Source organism: Thalassophryne amazonica, chromosome 18 (genome assembly GCF_902500255.1).
Source record: "Thalassophryne amazonica chromosome 18, fThaAma1.1, whole genome shotgun sequence".
Lineage (NCBI taxonomy): Eukaryota > Metazoa > Chordata > Actinopteri > Batrachoidiformes > Batrachoididae > Thalassophryne > Thalassophryne amazonica.
Window position 1 is genome coordinate 9,826,712 of NC_047120.1, and position 12,358 is coordinate 9,839,069.

The window sequence follows — 12,358 nt, forward strand, 5'->3', positions numbered from 1 at the left end:
AAGAGATCAACAAAACAGAAAACAGAATCAAAACCAGACATCAGACACACAAACAGATATCAGACCCACAAAACAAACACACAGACAACAGACTGACAACCAGACATCAGACACACAAACAGACAACAGACCCATGAACAGAAATCAGACACACAAACAGACATCAGACCCACAAAAACAGACAACAGTCACACAAACAGACAACAGACTGACAAACAGACATTAGACCCAAAAACAGACAACAGACATCAGACCAACAGACATCAGACCCACAAACAGACATCAGACCCACAAACAGACATCAGACACACAAACAGACATCAGAACAACAAACAGACATCACACCGACAACCAGACATCAGACATACAAACAGTCATCAGACCCACAAACACACTTCAGACCTACAAACAGACATCAGACACACAAACAGACATCAGAACCACAGAGACAACAGACACACAAACAGACAACAGACCGGCAGACATCAGACAGACAAACAGACACACAGACAACAGACCGACAAACAGACATCTGTGTGTGGGTCACAAACAGACATCAGATACACAAACAGAAAACAGACCCACAAACAGACATCAGATACACAAACAGAAAACAGACCCACAAACAGACATCAGATACACAGACAACAGACCCACAAACAGACAACAGACTGACACACAGAGAACAGACCCACAGACATCAGACACACAAACAGACATCAGATACACAGACAACAGACAAACAAACACACAACAGACACACAACAGACATCAGACCATCAAACAGACAACAGACTCACAAAGAGACAACAGACCGACAGACAACAGACCCACAAACAGACCACAGACAAACAAACAGACATTATACCCACAAACAGACATCAGAACCACAGAGACAACAGACCCACAAACAGACAACAGACCCACAAACAGACATCAGACAGACAAACAGATAACAGACACACAGACAACAGACCCATAGACAACAGACCGACAAACAGACATCTGTTTGTGGGTCACAAACAGACAACAGACTGACACACAGACAACAGACCCACAAACAGACAAAAGACCCACAAACCGACATCAGTCGGACAAATACACAACAGACACACAAACAGACACCAGACCGTCAAACAGACAATAAACCCACAGGCATCAGACCGACAGACAACAGACCCAGAAACAGACATCAGACTGACAAACAGACATCAGACCGACAAACAGACAACAGATCTACAAACAGACAACAGATTGAAAAACAGACAACAGACCCACAAACAGACCCATAGACAACAGACCGACACACAGACATCAGAACTACAAACAGACATCAGACAAAGAGATCAACAAACAGAAAACAGAATCAAAACCAGACATCAGACACACAAACAGATATCAGACCCACAAAACAAACACACAAACAGACAACAGACTGACAGACACAAACAGACATTAGACCCAAAAACAGACATCAGACCAACAGACATCAGACCCACAAACAGACAACAGACACACATACAACAGACCGATAAACAGACATCAGACCAACAGACATCAAGACACACAAACAGACATCAAGACACACAAACAGACATCAGAACAACAAACAGACATCACACCGACAACCAGACATCAGACATACAAACAGTCATCAGACCCACAAACACACTTCAGACCTACAAACAGACATCAGACACACAAACAGTCATCAGACCCACAAACAGAAATCAGACTGAAAAAGAGACATTGGACCCCCAAACAGACATTAGACACACAAACAGACATCAGAACCATAGAGACAACAGATCGACAAACAGACAACAGACCGACAAACAGACATCAGACAGACAAACAGACACACAGACAACAGACCCATAGACAACAGACCGACAAACAGACATCTGTGTGTGGGTCACAAACAGACATCAGATACACAAACAGAAAACAGACCCACAAACAGACATCAGATACACAGACAACAGACCCACAAACAGACAACAGAATGACACACAGAGAACAGACCCACAGACATCAGACCCACAAACAGACATCAGATACACAGACAACAGACCCACAAACAGACAACAGAATGACACACAGAGAACAGACCCACAGACATCAGACACACAAACAGACATCAGATACATAGACAACAGACAAACAAACAGACAACAAACATCAGACCAACAAACAGACAACAGACACACAAACAAACAAAAAGACCCACAAACGGACATCAGATGGACAAATAGACAACAGACACACAAACAGACACCAGACGGACAAACAGACAACAGACTCACAAACAGACCACCAACCAAAAAACAGACATCATACCCACAAACAGACATCAGAACCACAGAGACAACAGACCCACAAACAGACAACAGACCCACAAACAGACATCAGACAGACAAACAGACACACAGACAACAGACCCATAGACAACAGACCAACAAACAGACATCAGACCATCAAACAGACAACAGACACACAAGCAGACAACAGATCGACCAACAGGCATCAGACCGACAAACAGACATCAGGCACACAAACAGACAACAGGCACACAAACAGACAACAGACCCACAAACAGACATCAGACACACAAATAGACATCAGAACCACAGACACAACAGACTCACAAACATACAACAAATCCACAACCAGACATCAGACACACAGCAGACAATAGACACACAAACAGACATCAGACCCACAAACAGACAACAGACACACAGACAACACACACACAAACAGACATGAAACCAACAGACATCAGACCCACAAACAGACAACAGACCTACAAACAGACATCAGACCGACAAACAGGCAACAGACCCACAAACAGACAACAGACCCACAAACAGACATCAGACAGACAAACAGACAACAGACCTACAGACAACAGACCTACAAACAGACAACATACTGACAAACAGACCCACAAACTGTCAACAGACCCACAAACAACAGACCCGTAGACAACAGACCGACAGACATCCGACCCACAAACAGACATCAGACCCACAAACAGATGGCAACCCCACAAACAGACATCAGACAAACAAAGAGATCAACAAACAGAAAACAGAATCACAACCAGACATCAGACACACAAACAGACGACAGACCCATGAACAGAAATCAGACACACAAACATATATCAGGCCAACAAACAGACATCAGACCCACAAAACAGGCACACAAACAGACAACAAACTGACAAACAGACATCAGACACACAGACAACAGTCACACAAATAGACAACAGACAGACAAACAGACAACAGACACACTAACAGAGAACAGATCGACACACAGACATCTGAACCACAGACAACAGGCCGACAAATAAAACAACAGACCGACAAACAGACATCAGGCACACAAACAGACAACAGACCGACAAACAGGCATCAGACCGACAAACAGACATCTGGCACACAAACAGACAACAGACCGACAAACAGGCATCAGACCGACAAACAGACATCTGGCACACAAACAGACAACAGACCCACAAATAGACATCAGAACCACAGAGACAACAGACTCACAAACAGACATCAGACACACAAACAGACAACAAAACCACAACCAGACATCAGACACACAGCAGACAGTAGACACACAAACAGACATCAGACCCACAAACAGACAACAGACACACAGACAACACACACACACACACACACACACAAACAGACATCAAACCAACAGACATCAGACCCACAAACAGACTACAGACACACAAACAGACCTCAGACCAACAAACAGACATCAGACACACAAACAGTCATCAGACACACAGTCATCAGACCCACAAACAGACATCAGACACACAAACAGTCAACAGACCCACAAACAGACATCAGACCGACAAAGAGACATTGGACACACAAACAGACGTTAGACACACAAACCAACATCAGACCAGCAAACAGACAACAGAACCACAGAGACAAGAGACCCACAAAAAGACAACAGCAACCCTGAAATCCTATGTGACATTGTTCATACCTTGGGTAGAGATAAAAAGAGTAGAATCAGTCGGCCGGAAAAACTACACCTAAGGTAAAATTCATCAGCAGTAAATTGACACTACTAAAGTGACTGACAGCCTTAAGATTCACAAACAGACCCAAAATTTAGATAAAGTTGAAGCTGAGACCTGTTTCATTGCATATAAAATGAAGCATAGTAACATACTATGCCAGTATGCTAGCCATATGAAAAGGAAAATAAGTATGTTTTAAGTCTACAGAAGTTCTACAGAATCTGACTGTCTTTTGGATGCAGGGAGATCATTCCACAGAACAGGGGCACAATAAGAGAAAGCTCTATGACCCACAGACTTTTTATTCACCCTAGAGACATAAAGTAGTCCTGCACCCTGAGAATGCAAAACCCGGGCCGGCATGTAGGGTTTAATTAGGTCAGCTAAGTAGGGAGTTGCCAGTCCGTGTACAGTTTTATAGGCCAGTAACAGAACCTTAAAATCTGATCTCACAGGGACAGGAAGCCAGTGAAGAGATGCCAAAATGGGTGCAATGTAATCAAACTTTCTGCTTCCTGTCAAAATCTGGTAGCAGCATTTTCAAGCAATTGGAGACCCCTAACGATGGACTGCGGTAAACCAGAAAATAGAACATTGCAGTAGTCCAATCTAGAAGAAACAAATGCATGAATCAGGGTCTCAGCATCAGCCACAGACAGGATGGGAAGAATCTTTATATATTTTGCAGGTGGAAGAAAGCAGTCCTCATAATATCCCATATATCCCAAGGTTAAATGGTAAATGGCAAATGGACTACATTCATATAGTGCTTACCCATCTGCATCAGGCGGTCACTTTACAAATAATGCCTCACATTCACCATGATGTGAGGTTACTGCCATACAAGGTACTCACTACACACCGGGAGCAACTGGGGGATGGGACCTTAGTGATTTTCCAGTCAGGCTGGGATTTGAACTGAGGATCCTCAGGTCTCTTTACACGTTAACCACTAGACCATCACCTCCCCTACAACTGAGTATCATCAGCATAGCAATGAAAGGTAATCTCAAAATGGTGCAATACATGCCCAAACATGACTAGATTGGCTAATGCTTAGCCTAGGCTTGTGTGTCATACATCACACTGACAAAGTGAGGAACCTTGGGGTAATTTTTGATCTTACATTGTCCTTTGACCTCCATATTAGAAAAATTACGAGGACTGCTTTCTTCCACATGCTAAATATAGCGAAGTTTTGTCCTATCCTGTCTATGACTGATGCTGATTCCTTGATCCATGTGTTTATCTCTTCTGGATTGGACTACTGCAATGTTCTATTTTCTAGTTTACCGCAGTCCAGCATTAGTGCTCTCCAATTGGTTCAAAATGCTGCAGTCAGACTTTTGACACGAAGCAGAAAGTTTCAGTGGCTTCAGTGGCTTCCTGTCCCAGTGAGATCATATTTTAAGGTTCTGCTACAAGTCTATAAAACTGTGCACGGACTGGCACCTCCCTACTTAGCTGACCTAATTAAACCCTACGTACCGGCCCATGCTTTGCGTTCTCAGGGTGCAGGACTACTTTGTGTTCCTAGGGTGAATAAGAAGCCTGCAGGTCATAGAGCTTTCTCTTATTGCACCCCTGTTCTGTGGAATGATCTCCCTGCATCAATAAAACAGTCAGATTCTGTGGAGAATTTCAAGTCCAGACTTAAGACACACTTATTTTCCCTTTTGTATGGCTAGCATACTGGTATAGTTCTACGCGTTTTACTCTTTTAATTCATTTTATTTGGAAACAGCGCATGCAGCATCCTCAACTTTACCTAAATTCTGGGTCTTTTAGTGAAGCTTAGGGCTAGTGGCCGGTGATCACGTTACTATTTCCTGTTTTTCTTGTTGTTTAATGATTACAAATTATACTGTATTTCTTGTCTTTCTGATGCCTGATTCTGTTTTTTCTCTCTTTTTAGGGTGCATCTCCATCCAGAGATGGGTGTGGTATTTGTTTTGGAGACCCTCTTGTCCTGTGCCCAAACAGCAATCCTGTATATTAATTTTGTGAATTGTTCTGTAATTTATGTCTGTTGTATGGCCCAAGCAGAAGGTCACCCTTTGAGTTTGGTCTGCTTGAGGTTCCTTCCTCAGAGCGAGTTTTTCCTTACCACTGCTGCTCTGGGGGTTAGTAAGGTTAGACCTTACTTGTGTGGAGCACCTTGAGGCAACTCTGATTTGGTGCTATATAAATGAAAATGAATTGAAAATTGACATTGAGCTACATCTAGAATACACATCCCATATGAACAGAGAAATACAGTATATATATATATATATATATATATATATATATATATATATATATATATAGACACACACACACACTCTGGGTCCAGGTGGATTGTGTCTCCTGGAAGTTTCACTCACTGGCTGTGTGTTGTTTTCATGTTTGTTGTATTGTGATTGCTGTTGTTGTTCTGTTGTTTTCCTGTTTGTTGTTTTTGTTGTTGTTGTGTTTCTGTGTACCCTCAGACTCTGGGTCCAGGTGGATTGTCCCTGCTGGACGTTTCACCCACTGGCTGTGTGCTGTTTTTGTACAAATGTTGACTTTACCCTGCTTGATTTGTGAACCATTACAGATCAATGTGCGTTGTGTTGGTTTTGGACTCATTGTGTGTGTGTTTGAGGCCGTTGAACTGTCTAATGAACATTAAAATGGTTTTGCTCCTGCCTTGTGCAATCGGGACACTCTGGTGGTGGAGGATGTGGTGCAGATGCACTGTACGCTGTGTGTCGTCTCTGTCGCACAATCATTAACCGAAGCTCCTGAGGGGGAAAAACTCCCACACACTGTTTGCACGAGAGCTCAATGATAAGATATTAGAAGTTGAATGTGCTGATGGGATGACCATCGACAGGACCTGAAGTGTTTACTCATGTGTGGACACAGACAGTCATACAATACACAACAGGGAGCGTGCATGTCTGTGTATGTCAGTGAGTGTATCTGTGTATGTGTGTGCATGTGCCTGTGTGAAGATGTGATTGAGTGCATTCAAGTTGCACACACACCAGAAAGATGAAATCCTCACACTGCTCTAGTGTGGACAACATGGCCAAAACTCCACTCAGATCACAATGCTGTCCCACACTTTCTGTTGGATGTCTATATTTCCTGGTGACTCTGTGTGTGTGTGTGTGTGTGTGTGTGTGTGTGTGTGTGTGTGTGTGTGTGTGTGTGTGTGTGTGTGTGTGTGTGTGTGTGTGTGTGTGTGTGTGTGTGTGTGTGTATGTGTGTGTGTGTGTGTGTGTGCGTGCGTGCATGTGTTTGTGTTTGTTTAAGCTCATATTGGGGACTCAGACCAGAATACACACCAGTTGATTGGGGACTCAATTTCAAAAATCTGTGGGAAATTCAGTAGCAAACAAGTGACAGAACTATATATATATATATATATATATATATATATATATATATATATATATATATATATATATATATACTGCACCTTTCAGAGTGGCCTTTTATTGTGGGCAGTCTAAGGCACACCTGTGCACTAATCATGGTGTCTAATCAGCATCTTGGTATGGCACACCTGTGAGGTGGGATGGATTATCTCAGCAAAGGAGAAGTGCTCACTATCACAGATTTAGACTGGTTTGTGAACAATATTTGAGGGAAATGGTGATATTGTGTATGTGGAAAAAGTTTTAGATCTTTGAGTTCATCTCATACAAAATGGGAGCAAAACCAAAAGTGTTGCGTTTATATTTTTGTTGAGTGTATATATATATATATATATATATATATATATATACATATATATATATATATATTTATTTTAGTTTAAGTAGGTTACAGATTTTACAGATCAGTTACTGCAGGAGATCTGATTGCAAACCTTAGGGCCCCTTCACACATAGTGCAAACTTTGGACGAAGTGCAGACTTAGTGGGCATGACGCAGGAATCATGTGCAAACCGTGCTGCCTCCAGCAGCTCATACACCTGTTGCTACAACTATTTGCGCACACAAGTACCTGAAAGACAAAGTATGAGCTGTGCGAACCCATCGCAACCTCTCGTGGCAGGTGCCGGCCAAATTCCAGGTGACGCGTACAAACATCTAACACCGCTTGCATGGCACTTAGAAAATGTGTGGCCAGTCACACTCTTCACACAACAGCAGACTGCAGACGACCACTGTCATACTGGCAGAGAAATTTGTCTAAGTTCCACAGGACTGTGGCTTTGGTGTGTGCACAGAGAACTGAGAGGAAGTGTGGCTATGACAGAAGCAGCTGTGGTGAACTGTCATTCTGGACATTCCAGCTACACAACACCTACTGTGCTTAGAAAGACATGGACTACCAACTGTTCACTGTGAGGTGCGTGTGTCTGATGGCTGTATTTACATGGATATAAATCAAAACATATATCGTGGTGGCAACAAGCTGCAGCCAGTGAGCGCATACGCGGAGCGGACACTGACAGCCTGCCAGGTTGAAACGGACCATCAGATCAGAACACGCAGCAGGCGATCTGACCGTCACATCACCCACGTGAAATCTGTTCCACATGACGCAATGTCTGTGCTGCGGCATGCTGTCCACAAGACACGCGTGTCGGGCAGGAAACGCGCGTGGCTGACTGGACGCACTGGACCAGTAGTTGTGGACATCAGAACACACTGCTTCTCATTCATGTAATTTCATGGCTGTATGTCAGTGACCATGGGTCATTTACAGAGGAACTGAACAGATCATATTTGTATTGCTCACTTGATAAATGCCCTGTTTTTATATGGTGTGGGATTTTAATTGCTTTTGTAATACTTCCATGTCCTTCCTGATATGAGGCAGCTTCCCGTAGCTTTCAAAGAACAGCTCTGTCGCTCAGTGGTAAAGTTGCTGACTGGGAATTAGAGCTTTTGAAAGGTGTGAGTTCCCGGGTGGTGTATTTTTTTTTTATTATTCAACATAAGCGGCGCGATTCCTGCTTGAAAGACACCGGCGCGTGCACGTACTCTTGCACCGGGTTTGTGCACGCCTGCCCATTGGCACGATGTTTCATGGTACGCTAACTTCGAACTGTTCCACGCTGTTTCTCCATAATAGACCAGACGTCCACCAATCTTTGCACTATGTGTGAAGGGGCCCTTATCACCACAAAAAAATTTTTTTGGGGGGGGGGGTCACTACAGTCTGTGAGGTGGGGAGGTGAGCCCACAGCGGTTCTCGCTTCTGGTGTGAAGCGCCCAAACCACTACGGGGACAGCGGCAGGTGAGGAGTTTGACTGGAGCGCTACACCTGTCAAACATAGGTGTGAAACTCAGGGAGGACAGAAACCACCGCTCCCCACCTCACTGGCTGTAGTGACTCCCCTGTCCCCCCCCCCACCCCCCCAAAAAAAATGTTTGCAGTGATAGGGTTTGCGATCTAGATTTCCTGCAGTAATTGAAGCATAAATTGAAACCATAAACTACTTCAACTGAAAAAAAAAAAAAAAAATATATATATATATATATATATATATATATATATATATATATATATATATATATATAATGATATTCATGTTTTGCAAGACCTGCATTCACATTTTGGGAGAGATTTTTTCAGTATTCACATTTTGCAATTCACGGTTTGCTGATTCACGTGTTGGGAGTTAACAACATATGACAACCAGTGTAATTTTTTACAACATGAAGGTTAATGATCCACACCCAGTTGGTGGCATTAATGTACTACATTTGTTGGGAAAGTGTAGTGACACGGACTCACAACAGGGGGCGTAAATGAAAGGACAATGGATAAGCCAAAATATAACAATTTAATGTTGCAAATTGTGCACAACGGAATACAGACAAATGAATGATAGTCAATTATACGAAAAGTGACGTGTGGGCAGGCTCGAGGATAGAAGATGTCCGTCCAGAGAAGAGCCGGGTCCCACACGGCTTCCACCACCAACGGATCTGAAGAACACCGGAGCCGACAAGTCCTGAATCTCCAGGTGGCCACCGTCTCCAGCTGTCAGACCTGGTACTGCTGGCAGGAAGCAGAGACAGGTAATGGTGGTTGTGTGGATACACACCCAGTAAATCCTCACACACAGATACAGTTCCTCCGGGAGGGAGCACCTCCACCTCCGAAGTAGGAACACACTAGCAGCTCCTGTTACCACTTATCTGGATGGAGTGAGAGGCGAAGACGTCGCTTCTCTCACTACACGCCAACCCAGCAGAGTGCACCACAGGAAAAACGGCTGCAAAACAGATCAGACGTAAGTCACAGTAGGGATACAGCAGAGAATATTACCTAAGTAGTAGATGATATCTCGGCAGCGAGGTGGAGTTGCTGCCCGGCTTTTATGGTGATGTGATTATGATGAGTGACAGCTGGTGCTGTTGATGAGTGACAGCTGTCACTACCGGTTGCTCCGACGCCCTCTCGTGCCTGAAGCCCGCACTTCAGGCAGGGCGCCCTCTGGTGGTGGGCCAGTAGTACCTACTCTTCAGCGGCCCACACAACAACATTGGTTTGCAAACCCCCAATAAACTCGAACAAAGAAGAAGAAGATAAATCATTTGCTCCGAGAGCTTGGCTGATGAAACCTGCTGCAGCTTGTCTTGTGTGTGTCGTGCAGTGGAGAATACATTTGGAGTCGTCTCAAAGGTAAATATTTTTAATAAATATTGTAATGTCGTAATGTTGCATTGACATGCAGTGTTTTCAAATAGGTTGCACAATGTTCATGACTGGTTCATGAAATTAGTACATGTCAGAAGTTTTGAACACTTCAAAATTTTCTTTGTGCATTGGCACTCAGACTCTGGGAATAGCCAACGCAGGCCCGTTTCCCGTGGCCATTTCCTGCGGCTGCCTGTGGGGCGGGGATTCAGCACTGGGCTCTTCCCTCTTTGCTCACCGCTGCTGAGGGAATCCTGCTAACTTTCTTTTTCTCCAATTATATGCTTAAATTCAGCGGGTCCTCTCATCTCATAATGAAGGGAGCAGCTGAAAAGTGGGGGGGGCAACTGGAGTCATGCCACCTGCCAGCTTGGGAAGAACGGGGGCCTGCCGCAGGAGGGGCAGGAAGGGAGGTAAAGGGAAAAGCTGGAGCATGCTTCAGTCCATGTGTAAGTCAGTTTATTGTCTTTGTGGGTTGAGATAAGAATGGAGCCAAATAATCTCACCAAGGCCTGAATAAATTCCTCTGGAGGTAAACAGCGGGCAATTTGTCCTCGGGGCTAGATAAGCCTGGAGTGTTGTAGCTGAGCAGTGAAAAACACTTTTAACAGTTCCACTTGAACAACCAAATCCCAATTATGAATTAAGAATATTCCCAATTATGAATTAAGAATATTCACCGGCCTCCAAAACCTTCAGCTTCAACTGCAAGGCACGTATCAGCTCCAAGGTGTCATCCAATCAAAAGTGAATGCAGTCTGAGAATGCACTGTCTTGCCAACCTCATTAATCATGACGGACAAGCAAGGGCCCGTGGTTCTTGATGCCACCATCTTGCCAATTTTCCGGTAGATCAGGGCAGCACATAAGCCAAAAAGTATGACCAAAAATGAATAAATCCTCGACGTCCTCAACGGAGAAAGGCACCAAGCATGCAACACGCCAAGAACCCCAGGAGTCGAGGACATAGCCCACAGGATACATTCCATCTGGGCAGGTAGGATCCCCCAGTCTTGACCTTGTAGAAAAAATGGTGTCAATAGCGTTCAGAGACCAACTGATCAATTCCATGGTTAATCCAATAGTATTCCAATAGATCCAGAATCCAATATACGAGGGCTGTCAATAAAGTAACGGTCCTTTTTATTTTTTTCAAAAACTATATGGATTTCATTCATATGTTTTTACGTCAGACATGCTTGAACCCTCGTGCGCATGCGTGAGTTTTTCCACGCCTGTCGGTGACATCATTCGCCTGTGAGCACTCCTTGTGGGAGGAGTCATCCAGCCCCTCGTCGGAATTCCTTTGTCTGAGAAGTTGCTGAGAGACTGGCGCGTTGTTTGATAAAAATTTTTTCTAAACCTGTGAGAGACATCGAAGTGGACACGGTTCGAAAAATTAAGCTGGTTTTCAGTGAAAATTTTAATGGCTGATGAGAGATTTTGAGGTGATTCTGTCGCTTTAAGGACTTTTCACGGTGCGAGACGTCGCTCAGCGCTCTCAGCCGCCGTCGTCAGCCTGTTCAAGCTGAAAACCTCCACATTTCAGGCTCTATTGATCCAGGACGTTGTGAGAGAACAGAGAAGTTTCAGAAGAAGTCCCTTTCAGCATTTTATCCGGATATTCCACTGTTAAAGGAGATTTTTTTAATGAAAGACGTGC